Genomic DNA, 26,311 nt, shown 5'->3' on the forward strand with positions numbered 1-26,311 from the left:
GTTTTTCTGAATTGGCTCGTGTAGTTTAAGGGATTAAAATACTTACACAGCAAAAATCTTTCTTTGTCCCTTGTCTGATGACTCTCCCCCTTTTAATTCCTTGTTTGTTCAGTCTGAATTCATCCCGTTTCGTTTAAACGTCTATTCAGCAAGAGAGACCGCTCGGTTGACACAGGCTGATACATTTTTTAGTTCGATTACCACCCTCTGTATAGAGGAAGTCAGAGGACAGTGCCAGGTGAGAAAGCTTGGGCGTTTAAGGTGTTTGCCATACTGGGGTGACCAGAGACCTGCAACCCATGCGGAGCGCTGTGACATGCAGGGGAGAGCACCGTGGTGCACATAGATTTCTCCTTCTGTCTCAAAATATCTTCAATATGTGTGTGTTCGTGCAGCACTCCGAAGCCGTCCGAATACGAAAGCTCCACTGGGGTTGAAATAGGCGTGGGAGGACGACGGCTGTTGCTGTGAGGCCAGCAGTTTGCTTCCCACCGCTGTCGGTGTTTTCGCCAACCGCCACCAGGCCCTGACAAAGTGCCATACAGCTAGACACTGAACTTATGATGGCTCGGAGCGTAACAATATTCCCAGTACTACACCGTAGGTCAAATGCACACAGATTGGATGTAAGAGCCCTCTCACTGATACACGGTTACTCTCTGCCGTATTAATAATATCAGAAGGTAATCCTTTTACATTAAGCTTTTCATTCCAGGGGCCAAGCCCACACTCGCGCTCTGTCAATAAGTCTTTGTGCCGCAGTGGCGCCCTTGGTGCTGTGTGCAACAGAGCTATTATCTCTGGGACAAAGGTTTCTCGAGCCAGCGAGAGGCCACTGAAAATGACCCGCTGAATGTACTGTAACGAGGGGGAAAAGCACTGCACTTGTGGAAATACAAAACGCAGGCTGTGCAGCCCTTCCCTCTACTTTCAGACCTATAGTAGAAATAAAAAAAAAAGCAAAATGTTGGTCTGGAATTCCATGCACAGTGCTTATTTCATACTACTAAGCGCTGAGGCTCAGGTTATTTTTTCAAAAACAAGGACAGTGTGCGTTAACACCATGAATAATCTCTTTGGGCTTAAATATGAATTAAAAATGAATTCGTTTTCACAGGGTTTAAAATCCTCGATGAATGTATCCGCTGTCTGTCCCGCTTCAGATCTATTCCAAATGTCCCAGGACCACATGGATGACGCAGCGCACTGCTTGACCACGTTTGCAATGCGAACAGTTCTCGGTTGCTGTTTCTTAAAATGTTGCTAAGCTACCATAGTGTTACCCCGCTCCGACATGAGCTAGACCTTGTCTTGTACCCTTGCACTGCTTTTGGGTTCCAAGTGTGCTGCGCGCGTTGTTAATTGATCGTTGATCAGACACTGAGGGATACAGCCAGCGGACTTTTACTGCCAGCCACTCTTCAGAAGTGACAACAAGCACTTGAAATCTTTACGCTGGCCAAGAGAGAATAAAGGATCGGGGCTCCAACTATCTTATTTTTTTCTTTTATTGTAGATTAGTGTGTTGAGTATTTTTTCCACTTGAGTTTGCAGGCCTGATTTAAAACCAATGCAGTAATGTTTCTTATCACACCATTCTTTTTTTTTTTTTTTATTTAAATCTCAGACTGTGAGATAGTGGAAAAAGAACAAAACATAACAACAACTGAAGTCTAGGAGCGCTTGATCAAAGCATGTGTGACTTTTCTTTCCACGGAAGAGAAAAGTGGAGTGGACGATAAGACCCATTTAATTACTTCTCCGATTAATGTGGTTCAAAGTTTTTGTGTTTTCTTCCAGGAAAGCTGCTCACAGAGATCAGTTATAGGAAATGACGGAGGAGGCAACCTCATGGCAAGGTTTTCAGGAGCCATAACCAAAACGTAGATAGCACGGCTGAAGTCATTTGTGCTTTTGGATAATGGCCACCCCTCTGCTGTAATATGACCATAAAAACAAAACAAAAAAAACGAACGCTGGACCGATTATTATTACGTTCTATTTACCTCAAGCGCTTCAATTTTATGCAAAAATAAGGTTTTGTGTGTTCCTCGCAATTTCTGTCATTCTTCTCGCTTTTGTCACTCATGACTGTATACAAGCCCACCTCCGCAGTGCCTCACCCCAAAACAGGAGCCTCTCACCCGCGCTTGTCCATAGAACAAGTGCTCCCGAGTGGCGCCTGTCAACAAAACAAACGCCCCGCTGCGAGGAGGTTACCGGCGACAAGTGCCTTTCAGAGGTGGCTGTCAAAAAAATCCAGCCCTGCTCGGATGTATCTGTTTATCACAGGAGCAGGGCTACGCACTGCAAATAACAAAAGAAATAAATAAAAAAGTGTTCCTCAGCGGTGTGAATACATAAATCAAGCGTCCCTCACCAGCGATTGTGCACGACAATCACCCCTCAGCTGTCCCTGTCTAAAAATCAAATGCCTCTGAGAGGTTGTGCTGTTACAAAACAAGCGCACGTCCTTGGGCTCCCCCTGCACAAGCGGCCTTTTCTTTCCTACTGGTTCTATACATAAAGTACTCCCTCAGTCCTACCTGTCCAAAGATTACAGTGATATTTCACTTTAATTGTGCGGATTCCTTCTTTCTTTCTTGTTTTTGTTGTTGTTATTGCTGTCGAAGTTGTTGTTGAAATTCCTCCAACACTGACTCCTGGGATCCGCCGTCACCACTGACGTTCAGGATTTTTCTCCACAGAACGAAATGTAACCCGCTTCTATTTTTCCACGTGAGTCAAAAGTGACGGCATCTTGGAAAACAGACAACATGAGCCGGGGGGCCAAATTTGTTGGTCAGCCGGCAGTGATAGAAAAAGTGCATTCACGTACAATTCTGAGGCAACTTTACTTCACTGGAAATTTCCACTTTCCACCAGTGTTGCGCTTTTTACGCCGCTACATTTAGCTGCGAACCGGACTTACTTGTTACTTTGCGGAAGATCTTCATCCAAAAACCAGCCCTTGGTTTGTTACAGATTGAACTTCCCAATCGCAGCATTTTTCATGTTTTAACAACCATTTCAAAGTGAGGAGGAAAGAAAGTAGAGGAGACTTTTGGTTTCTTTTTGTTTCACAAGGACTGATTACTTTAGAAGGCACAATTGCACATAGGCAAGGGGAGGTTAATAAGCATGGGAGAAAATCCGTGGGACTGGTTTAAAAAATAGTCTTTAATTATAAATGATACTTATTTTGTTTTATTCATTCTTTCCCTGCTACACGTCTATTATCTTTTGGTTTGTATAGTCTGTTTGGTTTTGGGTGAGCTGGGCAGATATTATCTATGTTGCACAGAGTATCTGTAATTACATTTTCATTCAAATTAAAAACAAACCCACCGGTGGACAAAATTAAAATAAGTTCCACTGGCAATAACTCATTGTTAATGAGTCAGAAATAAAATTTCGAATATAGAAATACAAAACTCTGAGAGCTGAATAATGCCGAATGAATATTTTTTACTTTTACTCACTACATTTGGCTGGTACTCTGTACTGCATGTGCTTTTACTAGGGTACATTTTGAATGTAGTAAGGGATTAAATAACGGATCTTAAAAATTTTTTTTTTTTCCCCCCACCACTGTCAGCCGGTCATTAAACGCCCCCTCGCACTGAAACTCTGGTACAACTGTCCCACAGTGGTTGTATAGCAACAGAGAACAAATGCTTTTCAGGTGTACCTGGTATGTAAGAAAACAAGCACCCCTCATAGAGTGTTTTGTAAAACAAGTGCTCAACAGTGGTGCTTGTCAACAAAACAAGCACCCCTCTGCTGTTGAGGTTATAGATGACAAGTACCCCTCAGGTGTGGCTGTCTGAAAATCAAGCGCTCCTCAGTGGTGTGCCGGGGACCGTCTGTGTCTGTAATTGCTTTGAGCCGTCAACTCAGTGGTAAACTGAAAGGACCCAATTAAATCCCACAGAATGGTGTCTGGGAGTGGATGTGCGAGCAAGTGTGTGTGTGTGTGAGAGAGAGAGAGAGAGAGAGAGATGGGTTGACATGGTACAGCTTTCATACTGCTCCCAGCAGACTGGAAGCAGATTTGTAGTGGTGTCTTGTCACCATCTGAGGCCCTTGGTGTTTGTACATGTGTGTGTGTGTGTGTGTGTGTGTGTGATAATCAGTGTTCCCCATGTTTTTTTACCCCTTACCTTGGCAGCAGCACGACAGCAGCGTTCTTTCTCTCTCTCTCTCTCTCTCTCTCTATCACCTACCTACTGTTTTCTTTTGTGCTTTTTCATTCCTTTTTCATCCCTCTTTATTTATATTTCATCCGCATCACAGCCAACACAAAAAACCGTTTTGGTTGGATGCCAATTGCACCACTTAGCAATATGTGATCTGCATCTGGATATCTTATCCGGATAAGGAAAAACAGATGTTGATGCGGGTGTAAATGCATGCACACTTGATTGCAACTGAAATGCTTTGGGTCAGTCTCACTCTGCGGTCAGATCTCAGGTAGGCAGGTGGACGTGCAACCCGTACGATGCGGCCGCAGTGTGAAGAGAAACATCTCGCCAGCGAGTTGAAAGGTCACCGGATTCCAAGCCGTGCCGCTGTCTCCAGCAAGCAGAGAGCTACGGGTGACGCACACTTCCCAGTACACAAACCTACTGAGTGACACGATGTTTGTTCAGACTTCGGAAATCTTCTGGTTGAGCCCAGCGACTTCTTCGAGCTCAAGATGTGCTGCAACACCTGTTAGAGTGACTTGGCAGATTTACACCGGATCAACTCTAACTATCATCCCGACAAGGACAGGAATGGTGCTAGGCCCCGGGTTTGGTTCCAGCTCCCGCATCTGGTTGAGGGATAAGGAGCGCGGCTCACGTAGCGACCTGTGGCCTGCAGGAGCAAAACCGATTTGTAATTTTAGAACGTGTTCATGTGTGTAAATAAATTACTTGTATGTTCTTTAGTTTGCAAACTCGCCTCGCTCAAATTGCCCCTTGGGGCACATATAAAATATTTTGAATTGAAACTGAATTGAACCGACTCACAGATATCACAGATGTTAGAAAAACATTTCCAAGATGGCAGACCAGAATGACATCGAGAAAGGCGGGACAGCTCTAAGACGCACTGCACGCGCAGCCAAATATGGCGCATTGTTGTAGATTAAACTACCCAGCAGTACCGTTAAAATGAGCCCTGACTCAACCACCTCCGACATTACAAGACTGGGTTGCAGGGCCAGACCTCTGATTTACACATGCAACGAAGCGTATTTCCTCTCTTACATCGTCTCTGTGTTACAATCACATTACTCAGTCAAACCTTACCTTATTTTGGACCTTATTTTAAGCGTAGTTATCACTGATGCCAGAAGTTGCTTCCTGATTCTGTAGCAAGGGATCAGAGAGTTTTTCTTCATGGCACGTATGCGTCTGAATTTTAAAAAGAGTCGAGTAAATAGCTGTTGAAACGGCCTTCTTTACACATATAGGCGACTTATTTTGAATTTCAGTTTAAGGGGGACTTTAAATTAAAACCTAGCGGGGAAATCAGGGTTCTTTAACCCTCTATCCTGATTTCGGGAACCAGGTTTCCCATACACATTTCATGTAAGACGTCAGATTACTGCGGAGAGTTGACAGTAACCTTGTACCGTAAATGCATATAAACGTACACATAGTCCCCAAAACTGCTTTCTTTCTTGACTTTGCATATTTTGTTGACTTTAAAACTCTCCTCCTGCTTGTTTGTTGACTCTCTTTCACTCTCCAACATTGGAAAAAACGTGTCTGTGGATTTCATTTAAGGATAGCAACAACGATACAGCCCAAAAAAAGATAAACTGAATGACAAATGCAGGTCTTACTTTCAGGATGCTTTTGAGGAACAAAAATTAAATGAAATGACTATTATTTATAAAGGTATAATTTTAAAAGCCAGGCGGCAGTCTCACTGCCTATAAATCCCGCGTCAGTCTAACCTGTTCCCCTCTCCCTTGCACCATTAGATCAGATCATGGAAGGAGTTCTGGGAGTCCTTCTAGCTTCGTTAGTGGGGGTCAAACCTGGTTTGGTCTCCAGAAAGAGAAGGAGATAAACACGGAGATCCAAGCAGGCATGCCAACAGGAGCGCTGCCACATATACATTCACATGGAAACCAGTCTGTAGGACATCCCCTACGGAGGAAAACCAGACAAGCAAGCATCCACAAATGTCACCACTTGTCGGGGTGTAAAACCCCAAACTAATTACAAAGTGCTGAAGGTGAAACTTGAATCTGACGGTGAAAACTTTGCCCAACCAACTTGTTCCAAGAAAGACGGAAAGAAAATGTTTGCAAAGGCCTCAAACAAGCTAAATAGCCTTCAAAAAAAGCAACCAGGAAAAAAAAGGAGAACAGAGCAAAGGAATCAAATGAATTAAACAAAAAGCAAACACACAAACAATGAAGCAATCACACGAGCAAGGACACAAGAAACTGCCTTGCCTGGAGAAATATATATTTTTTTCCCCCTCCACATCTTTCGACAACCTCGTTTCGGCTCAGTAAATAAACTATCCGTCATCGTTAACCACCTGGCATCTTAGCCTATCAGAAGCCTGGGAAAGCTGTTACCGAGCGGCATAGGATGTGGTGGCTGGCCGGATAGGGCCAATTGCCTCTGAAAGATTACGGCTTAAAACAAGGCTGTACATGTGTATTATGTTGGCTGAGCGCGCAGCGAGCGAGCCACTGTGACATTGATACTCGAAAGGGGGAAAACATCTGAAGCAGCCGTGATGAATTAAACCATGAAATCTTGTATTCAAGCTTGGATTGATATTCCATTTCCCGAGTGGTGGAAAGGACCTGTTTGGTTACCATGTTAGTGAGGCCAACTCAAGAGTGTTGAGTGTGTGTGTGTGTGTGTGTGCGTGTGTGTGTGTGTGTGTGTGCGCGTGCGTGCTTGTGTGTGTGTGTGTCAGTGAATTCCCCAAGCCCGTGCCTGTGGTAAACAGGAAAGATTGAGTGCGCACTTAGTTGTGTTTGTGAGTGAGAGAGATGTACAACCTCATTGATGCTGTTGAGTGTTGCCCATTACATTAGGTTTGTGCAGCTGCATATCTGCTCCGGGGGGGTTACACACTTAAACACACACACATACTGTATATTTATAGACAGAAAACTGTCCATAAAAAATAAAAAATGCGTCAATAACTAGCTATAGATGCTCCAGAACCCCCTAGTTTTCAACGTATAATGGGTCATTTGAAATTATGATTATGTTGTCGACACAACCTCGTAAATAGGCCTTTTTTCCAGCCTCCATAGCTTTAGTCCTTTAGAGTCCACTTTGTATTCTGTATTGATTTTTGCCGGCATGCAAATCTCCTCCCCGGTTGAAATCCACGTTACCCTCTGTTTACATACCTCTGTGTGATTGAGTTCATTCACCAAGCCACAGGCGCTGCGAAGGGAAAACAAGATTGATAACCATTGTTTGTCAGCGAGAGAGACACGCACGCCTCCATCGCTGATGTCGCACACTGCGCGCAATATGTGTGACATTAGGGAGACTCTATGCTGATTTCTCGGCTGTGCCTAACTCACAGATAGTCCGGTGCTTGTTGAGGGAAAGTGGAGGAGAAAGTGCCCTGTGACTGGAAAGCGGACTTTATTTTAAGACACGTTTTAAAGAGGATTTTGGCAGGCCTTGCTCTGCCTTTATAGAATACTCTCTTTACAGAATAGTACAAATACAGCACTGGCCTATGAATTTTAATTGGGAAGAGCGTGAGCGCATGATGATGCTTGTACAGTCGTCAAGAACAGCTGCGGCAGGAGCATTTGGCGGGGAAAAAACATCAAGTATTGAACAGCGGTATGACATGGACCAGAGTTTGGCTGCACTTGAACACTGCGACCGATGAAGCTGGCTGAAATGGACCTGGACACTGTCACTCTGACACACTATAACAAGTAGAGCTTGACTAAGAAATGGAAGCTGAGTCGCTATAGAGCTCATCTACATAACTGTGAAGTCAGACTAGGCAGATGCATCCAAGACTCTGCAACAAACACATACAACCGAACGATCGGACTAAAGTCGGTGATCACTGGCTGCTGCATTCCTGGGCGCGGCCCCGACACGACGACGCACGAGTAGCCGACGGTCTGAATAATCCTCCTGACTTCGCCCAGGGCCACTCACACATAATTCAAAGTGAAATGTAGAATTGGCATGGCGGCATGTTCAGTCAGTAAAGACGCATACGGAAGCAAACACACGCAGGCAAAAAGACAACAACAAACAAACAAAAATTAAAACAATTATTCTGAGTTCTATGACTACTTCAGTTTGAGTACACTGAACTGTCACACATACAAATTCATTACAAGGGCACACTCTACATATATCACAGTCACAAATTCTTTTTTCCCCCATCTATTTAAAGGGAAAATCACATTAAATTTAAGTGAGCTGTGTTCACGGAAAGAGACGAGGCTTGATTTTTTTTTTTTTACTTGATTGGGAGCGCGGTGCTGTGTTAGTTCGTTTTAAAGTGTAAATACGCAGCTGCAGAATGTAAAAAAAGAACTCCTCACATCATGCGTCAACCGTTTGCTTTAACTGGAGGCGCTCAAAGGGAAATTAAGAAGTAATTGCATAATAGAATAGATAACAGTATAATATAACAGAAGACCAACATTTCTCAATATGTGACTTCAACTGTCAGGTTGAAATGCTCGAATTTGAAGTTTCCTCAACAAATGCATTCTTCTAGTGATTGTATAAATACCAGCCCTATATACCCTGTTGATTTTCTGCCTAAAATAAGGCACTCAGCGGCCCTCATAGCATCTCTATTCATATATACTCCTTTCACTCTTCCCGTGTGTCCCTCGTTCTCTCGGCTACACCGTGTTGGGAACTGAAACATTATTCAACAAGCTCCCATATGAGACGGGGAGCGATAGAGTGAAGTCGATCTAAATTCATCTTCAGGCCTCCCGGTCTCCCGCCCTCAGATTGTATGATTTACCAGACTGCTGACAATTCAGCCTGCTGGCTCTCATCTCTAGATGATACTACAGCTGAATGATGCCTGTAAACCTCGGCTATGGAAGTCTTTCGTATCAGATCGGGTTCTGGTTGGAATTAACCAGACTGAACTCTGAAATCTGCCCAGAGAGAGAGATAGAAAGAAGAAGACGGCAATTATTGCTCTATTCCTGTTAGGAACTGACAGGGAGGCAGAATTAAAGTGGCTGTGCCGCGAGTGTATGACTGAGAATCCTCCTCATCACTATTGACATTTTTTTTTAACCGATCTGCAGATGGGTGTTGACACCGAAGGAAAGGTAAAAGAGAAGAATATCCGGCTGACGGTTTTTCAAAATAAATTCCAGCCTTCTTTAATTGGAGGTCAGGCCGAGACCACAGAGAGCTCTGCCGTACTTACAAGTAATGAGGTATATGTGTCTGTGAGCGCGGTCCCGGAATGTGCACGCAGCACCTTAATGGATTTTTTGACGGCCCACCGGCCCACATTATTATGTATGAAACTGCCAATCAGATTTATTTACTTATTAATTGGCGGCGCCGGACCGCCGTTCTGGATCGCTCCGTCCCACGTTAACCCCTGGTATGTTGGAAGAATGAATTAAAATAGCTTTTTATTTGAGAACGTACAGTCAAGTTAAATGGACTTGAATAAATTCTTTCTGCTAAACTGCAGGAACATTTTCCAGTCTACCTGAGTAATGCACACAATCTGAACATAATATTGAAAATAAATGAATAAATAAATTAGACTAACTTCATTCAATTTCCATCCAACCCAAATTAATTTCAATATAAGAAAAACTCAACATGTCTGATTTATTTCCTTTATTAACTTTATTCTTTATTAAATTACTGGACAGGGCACAATGGCAGATCACTGATTTTTCTACACTAGTCACCGTTGTTTTGTGGTAGCGTGGAATTTATGCATCACCAAATACCGGAGTGAATGAATGAGCTTTGTCATAGCTGGAGTTTTATTTGGCATGTGAGATGGGATTTTTGTATTTGGGCCAAAAATTATATTATCAAAGGAGAAAAAAAGACCAGGGTTGAAGCTGCAGAAACTCTGACTCCTTGATTTTCTCGTTTCTGAAACAAAGGATGGTGTTGTGCTCATCATAACTGTGGGGGATCGTTGTCTATTTAACGACAGGCGCTCTCCGGAAACTTTAAATCAAATTCTCAAAACAAATGTGCCATTTCTCATTCCTCTCCCCTCCTCAAATGCCTCACAAAAACCCCTCACATTTTGGGTCACCGCATGGGTCCGCTATAGTGGTGACGATTTTGTTCTCAACCCATAATCATTTCAGTAACTAGAGAAGGAGCAACAACAAGAAACAGAAAGATTGGCATCACATTTCGGAAAACAAAAAAAAAATTCCTGTTGGCGGACATCATCAAACAATTCACAGCTTGGCTCATTTTAGCAGGCATGTGTAGCCTAGAAATAAACAGCCATCTACTCTACAAATATGTTAAGCCAGTGACAGGAGTTTTTTTGTGACTTTAATTGGTGCCTGCTGTATTTCGTTTTAACCACAGACAAATAAAGGAGTCTATAGAGCAGCAACTATTGGTAGGGTGTGTGTGTGTGTGTGTGTGTGTGTGTGTGTGTGTGTGTGTGTGTGTGTGTGTGTGTGTGTGTGTGTGTGTGTGTGTGTGTGTGTGTGTGGGGTGTGTTTGGCAATCCTCTTCTCCATCTGTTTAAGAAGGTCTCTTTCCCTCAGCTTACAATCCATGTCTCTCCAAATGTATTACGTCTTCGATAAGTTCTGAGGTGAACTTTTGGGTTGACCCACGTGTGTTATTTACGCCATTATACTGCTGACTCGAGTGTTGCAAACACACTGCAATACAGGCTTGAAACCGGGCTCCATTATACTTAAAAGTGTTTCTAATATTTCATCCGCCACATTTTATATATGGGGGAATGCCTGACGATGTAATGCAATCCAGACACAATCCAACAACAGCAGCTGCAGCAAACAATGCTACTGCCACAAATACAACCATAGAGTTCACATCTATCTAACGCAGTGTCAAAATCAATGTAGGAGGTTCACAAACATAAAGGCTCCACACAGGGATGGTCCACCCCCTGCAGGTCTTTTCACTTAATTCGCCTGATTAGACCTTTGGTCAGGACTTCATCCAGGCCGAGTCTGGTTCCCTCTCCCTTGATCTACTGTGACACACTAGAAAGTTGCAGAGTTCATTCAAAGGTCCTCCTGAAATAAGTCCTGCCGGGAGCTTTGTTGAAGCAGTGACTACTTGTGGAGCAAGATGTTTAAGTACTGTAGATGGTTAGCTAACCGGATCGTGCCAGCGCTAGTCAGTCACAGTAGCCCTCCAAAGTAGCTGGCCTGCTAAAAGGAAAAGCTGGTTGGCTTGGTTGCTAACAGGACAAAAAGATCAAACTGTTTATTCAAGAGAGGTTTTTGTATCATCAGCTTCCACGCCTCTTTTGTGAGACAGTTTACACTTAGGTGCAACATGGCTACGTAGGCTATAGCTAGCCCTCTGTTTCTGACTCTCCGGCTCTCGTTCCGCTCAAGGTCGCCATTGTTAAAATGTCTGCGATTGGTCAATGGCCCAGTTTTTTTGTGTCAAAATGAGCTCAAATGGAACTTGATGTGAAGTGCACTTGCAGATTCACTTTGCCCTCCCATGCCAATCCACTGATTGCAGCGATTACCCCGAAATGGACGGATTGTACTGCTAAAGTTCGCTGTTATAAATGCTGGTGTGACCGGGCCTCTTCTGTGCCACCTGTTGCGGCTACTACATGTACTCTACCTAAACGATGAATTATTGTCTGGGAACTGTGGACGTTTCTTCGTGTTAGACAGCAACTTGCGTAATTAGTCTGACTGCCAGAAGGGGGAGACAAGAGTTCCACACTGCAGGTTAAGTCCGTTGTGTCCCTGCAGCATCAAAACAGTATGCAACACCGCCTCGGGCAGCAGCGTGTGTAAAGCTAATGAATCAACACTAATGGCACCTAGTGTAACACTGTGCTGAACAAGGCCAGAGACATGAAAAAAATACAGTCACCTACACTTTAAACGTGTGGGTGGTGTCCTGGGTGTAGACACACAAGCACGATGACTTTTCCTTCTTTCGCTGACTTCACTCTGCTTAAACTGTTCACGTAGTCTGGTCTGAAGGTGTGTCCACAGGGATTTCTCTAGAGGTCATGGGTAAAGTGCGGAGGGAGGAAGTTATATATAGAAGGTAGAGGGAGTGATGGAGGGACAGAGTGATGCCCGATCAAGGTCTTATTAAAGTTAAGCAAGAGATCTTCCTGTGATTTTGCTCTGCCTCTTTTTCTGTAATGGACCCGTAATGGATTTCTTTGTTCCAACCCACAGTGGGAAGGTTGGTGGTATTTTTATTCTTTGTCCCCTTAGGGTCACGCTGACCATTTACAAATGAACCAGGGCTTGTAAACAAAATTCACATGTTCTGCAACTCTGGAAAGAAGGTCATGTTATTGAACCTTTTTTTTATTTATTTATTTTTTGCCTGTTACTTAGCAGGATATCTCAAAAACCTGTTCTGTGAACAGAATTTGGGGATACAGAAGGTTAGGCCATGGGCCAACGAACACTTTATTTTTGGTTCAGATTTTGATTCCTTGCCATGGTCAGGGGCACGACAACATTTAAGATTAGAGTTTACCAGTGCTAGCTGAGGCACTTTTGGAAATGTTCTCTACTGCCGCATGAATTGCTGCACCTATTTTAAGGGGGAAAAAAAACAAAAAACTGGAATATATGTCTCATGACGTATTTATGTATCTGATCGTTTATGACGGTCTGTATTTTGTTGTGGTTTCAGATCCGGACGCAAGTTAATTTTTCGGAACATTTACTGTATATATATATATATTTAGAGGATTGTGGATCCTTGGCAGAATGCTGTACGTGCTGTAGATCTGGTGACCTTATTTAAAGACATATTGCTGCTCTGCACTGTATCATGCACTGTATTGTCACAACTTATTATCTCTTATTATCTCTCACCAAAATGCGAACTAAGCAGTTCTATCCGAACATCTACGAAGAGAAGGTTCTGATAGCGAAAATACATTCTGGCAATGAGATCTAACTCCCGTAACTCCACGTTTATGTGGCAGAGAACCAAGATCCGTGATTGTATTCTGTGCATTTTTTGGTGGGCATCTGAGGTCTTCTTGCAGTTTGTTCCACTGCCCAAACAAATCACACTTATTTTCACAATCCATTCCGAGCATGTTTTATAGGTCAGCCTTTGGAATTCTGTCCACTCCTCCCTTCTTTTACTCTACTTTTGCCTCATCGCATCCACAGCTTACGCTCTCCCCCCTCTTCAGTGTGCACTGGAGATGGATATGTTTCTCGCTGGGAAGAGGAGCCATCAAGCACTGCAACACTGCAGTCCAGCGGATGGTTGCTCAAACAAATCACACACTGCGAAATCCTGAGGGTGATAAAGGGACTGGGAGATGCTCTGGTGGCTCATTGGACTCCGTCTTCACTGATGTGGTGATGCAAAAGGTTCAAGTGAAGCTCATGAGATTTTCACCGCATCATTTCCCTCCTGCCTTATCTTCCCAGGCTGCTCTCTGCCGGACGGAGCAGAAACACCATGAGTTATCTCTTTAAGGAAATAAATGATGATCCTGGAAATGCACTTATTAAGTTGCATAATGTCAAGAGACTCTTTAAAGATATAACCTGAACCTCAAGTAGAGACGTTGTTTTTGCGGCTCCGGTTTCTATTACCTTGCTATGCTAGATATCTGGGGCTCCAAATAGAACACTGTGAAGAAAAATTAGGTGGAAAATAAACTGTGGAGTTTTCCCATGACGGCATTTAAAGTTCTGTTTATCTACCAAGATGAATGTTAAGCTGATAATGTTTCTGTCCCCCCCTGCATCCTCCCACCGCTCCCTCTCTCTTTCTTTTGGCCTCTATAAATATATTATGATGAGATTTGTTCACCAAATCATTTTTTTGTATCTTAAGCCATTGTTTGGTGCTCACTCCCTCTTCATTTCCTTCTGTCTATTCCTCTCTCGCTAATCTGAGATTAATGCACAAACTCCTGTCTTCTTCTTCCTGTATCTGTTTCCCATCACTCTCCTTCATCTTTTGCTCCTGCCTCCCTCCCTCACCTTGCTCATAAAATTGACGAGTAACTAAAACAAACGGTAAAATTGGGAAATAGTTTAATCCGCTCTTCTGTCTCTCCTCCTCTGTTTACCCCTTGCTCTTTTCTCTTCTCTTCATCAATTAAAATGAGTTTGGACGTCTTATTTTATCCTAATATTAATTTAATTTATCTCTCTTTTACCTTTTTTTGTAATTCATAAGTGGAAGCAGTTGTGCTTCCACACTGAATTTTAGTTGACTTGAAAAAAAGGCAGCTCTTCTACTAAAGAGTCACCTTATGTGTTGACCATTTTCTTATGGTTTGGAGTCTTCACCACAGCACAAGCAATCAACACAGCTGCACCAGTGAGAACATCCAGATCCACACTACAGCAAGACTAGGTCAAAACCTAGTATGTGGCTTGACAGCCCTTTATCCGTTTGCTCCTCTCCTACTCTCTGTGCTCACATATACAGTAATTTAATACAGAAGAATTCCCAATAAAGCTGTTCTCATTTACAGGTTTTCTTTTTTTGTTGTTGTTGTCAGACAACGGAACAAGCAGGAAATAGTGACTGTGATGCGGCATGTTAAGACGGCATGTTAACCAGCAGTGACTTCCGAACCATTTCCAAGCTGCTGCTCTGCTGAAATCCTGATTTTATAACTGCAACGTCACCACACACACAAGTTAAAGGCAACAGCTGTTAGAAGCTCATTCACGTCTGTGTTAGCTGCTGTGCAGTCCGTTGAGCGAGACGCACTGAGAGGTTTGCCTGTGGAGGGAACGTCCGACCTCTTGCTCGTGGGGCAACGCTGGCGACTCTCTTCTACGGAAAGTGGCTAAGGTTTGTACAAAAGATCGCCATATTTGTGCCTAGGCACTTAAAAAAAAAAAAAAAAAAAGCAACCGCCAATGGGGAAACTCGGGCGGCTGATCAATGGTGTAACTTCATCAGTCGGTCAGTCACGGGCATTTGCGTTATCAGTGCTGGCCTCGCTGTCGCGGTCCAGTCAAAAAGACAACGGAAGGAAACAAACGAAGGGATAAAAATATTTATGAAATGAAGCTGAAACAAGTATAGAAAAGAAAAAGTGAAACAAAATTTAAAGTTCTATTTGCGTATGTAATTGCAACAAGTCTACTGCAATATACATCGTTTGTCCAGGCCTCCCCGAACTGTTAGATATCACTGTTACAAAAGGATTCAATTCGTTTTCTGAACTGACACAGCGAGGGGGTTAAGGCTCGGGCACACTAGGGTTTAGGGTCAGGAAATATTTGTGTGTATAACAACTTATCAAAAAAATATTGAAGATATGCATCCAATACAATGTGCACATATCACAAAACAAAAAACATTTATTATGATTATTAGTATTATTATTTATCTGTTTCTCCTGGTTACATCTCTCTCCCCAGGAGCAAGACTCTCAGTGTATTTGAACCAAAATCATCACTTCTTCTAATCCATGACTCCATCCCTCCTTCATCTCCTCCTCTTACCCACCCTCTCCTCACTTTGCCTGCCTGAACTCCAATTAAAAATCAAGTCATGTTTAGCCTCGAACAACTGAAAAACTGGAGAGTCTTCGTTTATCTATCAATCCATTATTATCTGAACTAATGGAAAACAAACTCAGTCTTATCCCTCAGCGTGATCTGTGGACATTAATTAACTCTCAAGTCTTCTCTCTCCTCCCCTCCCTCTCTTTCAATTAAGCATCAGGTTGTGATCTTGACAAGCTTAGTTTACCTTCTCTCTGTTCCTGCTCTCTCTCTTCAAATTCAGGTTATGTCCTGCCCAAAAATCCAAAACAGGCCTTTCTGTTGTCCCCATCTAGATTTAGAAACCCTGATCTCTCCCTGAACCTGACTCTCTGCATAAGGTCAGTTTTATTTTTTGAGTTCGAAGCATAAAATGTAAATAAATAAACTTTCATTTTAACTTGAAAACCCTAAAATCTGCTACACACCTCAGTAGCACGGGAGATCTCAGCTTAATTGTGGCCGATTCCCCTACTCGCATGCTCTGGCAGGACCAGCCGCCCTCATTTAAAGTAACTCAAACAATTTTCTACTTTGGCTCCACCTCAAGAATTTATTGTATTGAAATGTTAATTCAGAAACACCTGAAAGGGAGAAGAGGCTATTAAAGAAAGGGGACCAGAACTTTCATCGCAGACAAATTTTCCACTTACAATGAAAAATAACAAACATAATTAATCAGAACAGCATTTCCTCCTCTGATCCGATCTTATCCACGTCATTCCAGGCCACTCTCTGCTCACTGATCCCTCATTAAATAGGCCTGCATGTGGTTGAAATCCTTGTTTTTCATCTTGTTTTTATATCACCTCCACTATGATCTGACAATGGAAAAATGCCATCTTATCTGTAGATGGAATTACCCTGCATAATTAACGGATGCAACAATTTCGGTGTTTTTCTCTCTTTACTCCTCTTTCCCATATTTCTCCTTCTACTTCTCTCGTTTTTCTTTCTTTCTCACATTAAATAAAGAATAAAAACTGGACATTCTTCTTTTAAAACCTCTCCTCCCCTCTGTCCCGCCCCATCTTTAAATTCAGCTTGTGGTCCCTCTTTATCAATACAGTGTAATCTCTCCCAGGTGGCTGTTCTGGTTTGGGGAAATAATGTTATCCTTCCACATCATTATTGGACATTAATTGACTCATCCTATCTTCTCCCCCCTCTTTCGGAACTCCTATCTTGGCTTGATTAATTCATTCATGCCGTATGTGCCGGATCTGGGGAGACATTTAAAATAATCCCAGTGTCTCCATCCCTCCCTCCCTCCCTCTCTTTCTTTTTATCATCCCTTTTACTGAATTCGGACAGAAGTTGATGCGGCCTCTACCTGCAGGATCATCTGGGTGAAAACACAGGCGGACAAAGTGAGACAAAGACACCTGCGTCTGACTTGATACAGCAGAAATCAGCCAGTGCTATAATCAGTGGTTTTTTCAGACTCTTTGTCAGACAGTTTTGTCTCTCTTGCATTTTAATCCAAGTGATCAAATATACATCAGTGATATAAGAGTAATAAGGTCAATAACATTAGGTTTAGGTTCATAACACTACTATGACCAGACTGCAATTTTGCATTAATATACTGAGAAAGTGTTGCTAATTTACGTATTTGGCAAGTCATAAATACTGTCTATTTTTTTCTGTTAAAATAAGCAATCTTGCACAATATCCACGTTAGTGACAGCATCATTAAACTCTTTTATTATGTTTAATGTTTAGACATTCGCAGCAGTTGGTAAAGGTTGGGGAAGGGTTGTGATCTGGCTTAATACCAAAAAGAGTCAACAGTGACTTGGGACACACGTGTTTTTGGACCACGATCCTTCCCTAACCTTAACCAAAGTGCTTTTGTTGCCTGAACCAATCAAATGCACGAATCTGTGGAAATCTGTGCGTTCTTTGTCTCTGATGCAGTGAAGCCTGCGTGTGTGTTTGAGAGACTATGAGATCCTGGGTGTGTTCACGCCCTCTCACTTTCTGCCACTCTCATTTCGGATTATGTGAAAGGGCAAATAATAAATTGCAGTTTCTGTGCTTGCATGCTCGGCGTGTAAAGGAGGCAGGAACTTTCAATATCTCTGTTAAGACATGAAAGCAGGTCCTCTGAAACTGAAAAGTAAAATATCAAAATACAAACTTGCTATAGAAACTTCATCAACCACCTTTCAGTAACTGATATGTTTACATATATTATGAGCACAGACGGTATCTACAGTATATGAGATATGTGGCAACGATAACCGTCCAACAAAGAGCACAAAAGTTGCACAGAAAATGCGCACATGGTATAAAAATGGTTAAAAGAACAGGTCATGTTCACTCAGGGTGTGCAATCGATATACTTTTGGGGATTCGGGTTTTAGTGTCCTCTGGCCCCCTTTAGAATGTAATGGAGAGCTGCACTCAGCCAAGCAACATGTCTTCACTGAAGCAAGTTATGAGATTTTGGCTAGAATCGATTAGAATGATGGAAAAGGTAGATAAAAGGGGGCCCAGGCTGAGAAGGGGGCTTAAGCTAGCTTTTAAGGGAGAGGCACAAATCTGCTGCCTCCTAAAAGGCGGCGAGTGACCTCTACAGACAGTGAATGCTGGACTCACAAATGTAGTTGAGCTTTTCTTTTTTTTACTGCTAGACTGTTAAGTCTTTAAGACCCAATGAGTTTGCTCTCACTGGGGCCGAAGGCTGCAGCTTTACAGTGATGCTCCTACCTGCGGAAACATCGATAGTTTCAGATGTCGGTCTTCCATTATACATAACTCTCAGTCTCGACTGTCTTCTAATCAGCGATGCCAGGATTATTTGTAGGCTGAGCCCTGATTTATGTTATTGTCTCGCAGATTAATACTCAGGTCACAGGGAAACGTACATCCTGAGATTGCCTAACTTATTTAATATCAATCATCACTGTAACACGGGGTGACTGCCAGATATTTCAAAGGTTAAATCCCGTCAGATATGTTTGCAGGATCCGCGGTCAGATAAGGATAAGAAATTATTACAAATCTGTGCCTTAAATGTAAAACTATCATCCTACAGTCTAATCATCATCAGGGAATCTACCAAATACATCTCTGACCTGGTGGATTATGGAACCAGTTCTTAATAATAACTCTTAATAAAAAAAGGAGACAAAAAAACAACAAAAACCTCCATCTGTACCTGAACCCTGCACATTCAGTGATTGTCTGTGATGCTGTTGTTAATACTACATCCACTTCCGTCATTGGTTCTCTCTTATTATAAACATGAATGAAACAAAGGATTACTATCCAATTCTTCATGGGTGAAATCCCGCCTGACAGCCACCCAGCCAATTCAAAGGCTGCCAGCAAGCCTTTCGTTTAAAGCACCAGGTGGCTCATTATACTAAATCTGCCATCATAAAAGAATGGGGTCAAAATTAATTTACGACAAATACCGTGACAAACTGCATTCACATTGGATGCTTACAGCTCATATCACTCTACTTCCTGATAAGAAAATGAGAGGCCACAGCCTGATTCATGCTAAAAATCGATGTGTTATTCAGCACATATTCACTAACATTTGCCTTTTGCATTTGATGACTTTGCACGAGGGTAGATACACAAAGGAAAACTACACATCAGTTTAGCATTGCCTCTTTCTAAGAATTTTTGTTTAGGTTTTTTTATGATACAACATAGAGGTAGAGTGGAGAAAGAAATACAGAAACAATGTGGTAAACACAGGAGAAAATGTGAAAAATGGGACAAAAAAACACAAGAAGTAATGATAACAACGGGAGTGATTGAAAAAGTCAAGTTAGTTCCATAGACATTATCGTCTCTGATTATGTTAACCTGATCACTATCTGTCAGTACCGGGGTATATGGAAAGCTCCTCTAACCAATTAATTTAATTTACTATTTTCATATTTTATATTTTTATATTTTATATAAAAACATGAATGATCTGAGCTTTAAGGAAAAAAAATACATTGCTTGTATTGTAATGTTCCAGGTCGGCAGCTAAAGTTGGTGGGAAATTAAAGGAAAAACCTGAATGAACAAATGAGAGGAGAAACATAATGAAAGCAAATACTTCCGCACAGGTGTAATACATAATACAATTAAACCGTTAACATCCCATAAATGGGCTGAGCAGGCCGGGCTGACCTCAATTTTGGATTAAGAGGAAATAATAAGTATTTCATTACGAAAAACAACCTTCCTTTTTCCAACATCTGATCTTGAGAAAACGACTTTTTGTGAGGATATGAAAAACTTTTACACTCGTCCTGTTGGGAAAGTTACCGTGAGCTGCCATTAATCTAAGGTGCAGAGCGTCCTTATCGTGAAGCCTTTTCTTTCGTATAAGTGAAACACGGTTTACGGCAATACATAAAACGCGCTTGTATATCAGTCGCGTAGTCACGCTCCCTCCTGTCTCCTTCCTGTCAATGGTCAGAATCCTTTTCTCTGACAGCATTTTTGAGACTGTCTCATCATCCACGACAGACGCATTTCTAGGCTTTTTGACAGATTTTCTGCCTGGTTCATTTCTGCAGTAAAGACGCCGGGAGACGACACAAACTCGTTTTCAGTCGCCATGAATTTATTTCCTCTCTGGCAGAAAAACACGTTACACGAGCCTCCACTAGACTCCACCATAAACAGACTGAAAACACTCGCTAGCCTAACAACATTAAGGCGATAAACAACCCATAATTCAACTCTCTCCAGTGAAGACTGTGTTTCAATGTTACTCTCTCCAATCAAAAATGGATCTCCGATGTTGAGAACGTGTAATTGTTTAGTTCTCGAATATCAGATGACCCCCAGCTGAAAGTAACAAACCTAATTTCCAGAAAAAATATTGCCCTATACTCCGGCCGGGATGATATTTGGTACACTGGTCTACAGAGATGTAGTAAAAGTGCCATGGACGAATGAGTCATCCTTTTATCGTATTGTCAATGAGTGGCCGAGTGCGTGCGTGGCGTACACCAAGAGAACAGTGCAGGCCTGAATGCTTGATCCCTACAGTGAGGGGTCTGGTGGCTCTGTTATGCTGTGAGGGACCGTTTCCCGGCATAGTTTGGGTCCACTTGTCCCCTGAGAGATGGGAGGGTCACTGCAATTTCAACACGCAGTCATTCTGACTGATCGCCAGACTCCCATGATGGACCATTTTTATCATTATGGGATACCATGGGAGAGTGAGAGACTTTGAAACTTCTTACACAGCGCTCCGCACCACCCTGGTCGCAAGACTAAAATGGGAGGGAATATTTTTCAGAAGAATATTGTTTTTCATCACTCATCTCGACGCAAGCCGCTGGAAAGAGACACGTTTCTTCAACTACCTCACCAGCTTCGGCAGAGACGGCAGCACTACACAGTGTAACACCAAGAAAATAGGCACAAAACAAGCCAAAACCATAAAACCAGAACTAAAATAAATGCGCTCATGGTATTGGAAGAATCTCTGGCTATAACACTCACCTAATGCCCAATTTTACTACCTATGCAGGCTTACAGAGATTACTTAACACTTGATTACTTAACACTTCAAAAGTTGTATTCAAAAATGATATTCAGAGTGATGAGATAAAGTAGTTACCAGGCTCATTCAAACTCACAGATCGTGTCCAACACACACACACATTATACATCTGTCGAATGAAAAGAGAAGATCAGCTGAGGGACAAAATGACCCCCAAACACACACAGAAAACTGCAGTTTCAGATGCTATCTGTATCTGAAATTCAATCATCTGAGTAAATGGAGCTTTGCAACGTAATGAAGAAGAACCAAAGGTGGTAATTATGGAGGGAAATTATTTTATGTATCTCTCTAAGTATCATATGAGGCATATGAGAGTGGAAATCCGAAAAGATTGAATCTCCAAAAACATAATTCTTTTAATGAATCAAAAGACAAAGGAAACTTGGTAACATGCAAATCACAATAACTTTGATCAGTAATAAATCAAAGCAACTTTCATTAGTTGTTATTTGTGGAAATTTTAAACATTCGGGGTGATTAAGCTAATCAAATAAAAATATGATACACCGATAATTATGCCTATTGTCACCAAAGTTAAGCATTATCACAAACACAGGAGTTAAGATTAAAGGATGAGTTTTCAGTGGAATGGAGTGGACATAATGGTGGCGGCGGTGGTGGTGTGTGTGTGTGTGTGTGTGTGGTTGTGTGTGTACGTTCCAGAGAGTTCAGCAGCAAGTTGCTGCAGCCTTAATGTTAACGTATTGTGGTCATGTAGAGGTGAGGGACTCTGGTCTATTGACAACACTGCCGGCTGTAACACACCACACACACAGACACACACTGTGTGCTGACAGAGGGCATATTCAAAGTCCGAACCACTTTTGAGTCATAACCGTGTTGTTTTTTTCACCACAGATGCGTTTTCTGTAAATCGATGGTGCAATACCCATCAATTGCAGCATAATCTATCTACATCACATCTGTGTATGATGGAAGATGGTTATGGTAGGTAATAGTGTTACTCTTGTCCCGCAACCACATAAAGAGCAATGAAGACCAGTCATCCCTCGGATGTTATGATGCACCGGCAAATGTGTTTTTGGAAAATCTTTATGCTGCTCAAACTTAGTTTTTAAAAAAACAAAACATAATCATGAAATGTTTTAAAGGGGCAGGTCCACCACGGATTTTACAGATTTAGCAACTGAAGCACAATTACAGTTTTTATGGTTATGTTTCTGCACTCAAGGCACTTGGTTGAGTTTCGGAAAAGGCTGTTGTCTAGAAACAAAATGTGTTTATTAAGGTTTAACTGAAACCGCGATCTTCCTCTAACCTTAACTACAGTGTTTTTGATGCCTGGACACAACCACGCATGGCCCTCAGGGTGCAACAAGTCATCCAACCTGAACAACCGCATGGGTCCTTTCTCATCTAGCCTTCCATATGATCCATAGGAGCGTGTCCCGTAATAGCGCCCCTACGGTGGAAGACACACTGGACCTTTGTCGTCCTGGTGATAATAATAAACTAAACTTGCAGTTAGTTTAATGGACCTGTTGTGGTTTGGTTAAGTTTAGGCACAAAAACAACTTGGTTAGGTTTAGGGAAAGATCATGGTGAGGGTTATACTAAGCACTGTTAAGGTTAGAGGACCTTCATCGTCGTGGCTACAGTAATAACCACGCTGTTAATGTTGTGGAATGGTCCCAGTTGAAGGAAACAATGACAATTGGATTCAAACGGGAAACAAACCGCGACCTCCCAGGTCCAAGAACTGTATTTAGTCGACCCATCCCTCCTCCGAACGGAGATGCTCTTTCCACAACATCACCTGACTTCCTCCTATGTTCCTGTCATAATTACTACAGCCACGAGAGGTCGCCTAGGGATAGAACGTAACTGGGTCATGATAAGGTGCTTGTACAGACGACCTGTACGGTTGCTTTTTAGGGGATGACAGTCGCTGGGATGAAAACCACGAGCTCTGGTCTCATAGTCCTGTGCTTTGTACGTCCACCATCCACTCTCACCACCTCCCTCAAGCTTGCACGGCGTATACAAACATAACGACAGGTCATCATGTCATAACTTTTGTCATCATGTGACAAAAGTACAGTGCTTCCATGAGGCAACAGCTGATTAGCATTGGATCATACATATTCAAACTGACAGATATAAATACTGACGGATGAAATTAATGTGACACATTTGACAAACGCAGCAATTTTCAGTTTGATCCGTACAAACCGCTGGGAAAATAGCCAGAGTGCAAAAACCTAAATTAAAAATATTGATTCCCATTTTTTAATTACTTCAATTAATTTTGTAAGACAGTGAGATATAATAAAGAATGGAAAAAGAGAAGAGGGGATAAAGAACGGGAAAAGAAGTAGGATTCAGTGGAAAGGGAGAAAGTTAATGAAAAAGAGAAAGGCAGGCAAAAGGGGCAAGCAGTAAGAGAAAGGTAGGATTTCTGTTGATTCAGCCAAATGGAGCAGGAAGGTCGAAAAGAGGGAGAAATGGAGGAGTGAAAGAACGGCAGGAAGAGAATTCAAACTGCATAAACTTAATGGAAAAGCAAAACGAGAACAGAGGATTTCAAGAGACGGACATAAGGCGATGAGAAAGAGAAGCCAGAAAGAAATGAGAAAAATGAAAGGGATTTACACTGACAGATGAAGAGATAGGGACAGAAAAGATAGAAGGAGCGATAATTCAGGGCGGTAATGCAGTATTGAGCAGAGGTTCAATCTGTCACTACAACTGACTGAGTGGCTGCCAGTTTCCTTAAATCTTCCTCCATCTGCACCTTATCTCTCGATTTACATCGAACCTTTGTGCACATCCTTCCTTCGTAAAGAAAGCGACCAGATTTTCACCATTTTTCACTACATCCTTCCTTCCTTCCCTAAAATAAATATATATATATATAGATAGATAATTAAACATTTTGGATCAATAAATGCTTTGGATTTCAATCTATGTTGATAATGGTAATGCAAAGCCTTTATTTTTGCCTCTTTAAACACCCAGCGTCTGGGTGTCATTTCTCTGCAAAGTGTAGTGCAGATACAACACAGCAAAGACATTTTACCCATTTTAAAACATTATAAACAGCAAGGCAGTTATTTACAGCATCCTTCATGTACGGTCTACTTTTGTTGTTGTCTCTGTGTTCATAAAGTAGAGTTGTACACAAGTGTGTATTTTTTTGAACTTTTGCAGATGCCTCTTTGCCTCAATTTGCAACCACGTGTCTCAGCATCGATTCGTAATATTATTGCACGGCCTCTAAAATTAGCTTTACTTTCAGTCTAAACACACCTTTACTCTTACAGGCCATGTTTCAAGCTGTCTGGAGACAAGTGATGTCATTGCCCCTCCATCAAGACTGCGAATCCCTTGCTTTTTTTAAATAACAGATAATGTGTAATGAAAAAGTTGACTTAGTAGTTTTCTTATGTGTTAACCCTTAACTGCACAGTCAAAGTCTTATGACGACCTACATTTCAGGATGACCCGAAACCCATTAAAATACATCGCTAAACTTGACTGCATTTTTGATTGGATACACCGTGCCAAATATGCTTTACTGTTGCAAGTTACCACATCATTTCTTCATCAGCAAAAAGCGATTATCCTACAAACAATAATAAGAAGTCTTTTGGCCAAATCCGAGCTTTAATTGACCTTTGAATTCCATACATCATATTTTGAACAAAAACACTTGGATTGAGGCCCAGTGTGTGTCAGTGTTTCGTTGTTGCTAGTGTGCGTCATGGATCAGTTAATCTTCACTGTGTTCTACCTGAACAACCACATGCTCTGCTTCTCTGCAAAGTGCATCTGCTGCTGCCTCTGAACCTGCAGACGGCACTGCCTCAATCTCATGGTTGAGAGGTTGGGAAATGTCTCATATGATCCTCATTTCTTTCAATTTCTCTTATACCCTCACCATGCCTTCTTTATCCCTCTCATTTTCACTAATGTGCTGTTCCATTTCACCCTCCTTCAACAGTACATCCATCCATTTTTACCAAGCTTGAGTCTCTGCCTTCCTTCCACATCACCAACCTCTTACTTGTAATTCATTTCTACTATTTCCTCTCAGTTAACTTCCTATATTTATATTCTATCATGAGTTTCTGTGTCTCTCTTGCTTAGCTCTGACATACTCATTTCCTCTTCATTTTTGTTCTGGACCGCAACAGCGAGGCCAGCCCTATAAATGCGAATGTCTGTGACTGACTGAGTGATGAAGTTACACCATTGGTCGGTTGGCCTAGTGTTAGAGAGTTTCCCCATTGGCTGTTGGTCTTTCAAAATGAATTGGCACGAACAGTTTCTATTACATCTTCACGGGGGGCATTGACAAGCCATGTTGCCAACTTAACCCCTTTGTCGCTGGATATACCGACTTTTCAGACCCCTTTAGCGACTTGCTTTTCTAAAAAGCATCAGCAACAAATCTAGTGACTTTCTGGAAAAACCTTAGGTACTTTCTGTAGGAGAGAGTCGCAAGTATTGCCCTGTGAGTGTGAGGCCTGGCTTTCCCTCAGCAGGCACACCTCTCTCTGTGTCTCATTCAATTGACCACATGGCAGCTGCATAGACATGAATGAGCTTATAACTTTCTCTCCTAGTGATTATTTTACACGTAAATACAGCCGAAATCACAGCACAACCATTGTCTTTAAGTTCTGTGTCTGGTGATTTTTTTCAGACGATATCACAGAGCAGCAGCTTGGAAATGGCTCGGAAGTCACTGCAGGTTAACGTGTCGTCTTAATGGGCTGCGTTTCAGTCACTATTTCATACTTGTTTCGTTGTCTGACAACAGAAAGAGAAACAACATGTAAGTGAGAACAGGTTTATTGGGAATTCGGCTGTATTAAGTTACTGTATATGTGAGAACAGACAGTAGGACAGAGGAAAACAGATAAAGGGCTGAAACCAGCTGACACTAGGCAGAATGTAAATACGACACGGTTACATCATGAATATGCTAATTGACATATTACGTCATCTGGCGTCCTGTAGCTACTTTTCAAGAGGGCTTTAGCTACCTTCCATTGAAAAATAGCTGTTTTCAGAGTTTCCACAACAGTTTTCAACTACGT

This window comes from Xiphias gladius, chromosome 11 (assembly GCF_016859285.1).
Source record: "Xiphias gladius isolate SHS-SW01 ecotype Sanya breed wild chromosome 11, ASM1685928v1, whole genome shotgun sequence".
NCBI classification, from domain to species: domain Eukaryota; kingdom Metazoa; phylum Chordata; class Actinopteri; order Istiophoriformes; family Xiphiidae; genus Xiphias; species Xiphias gladius.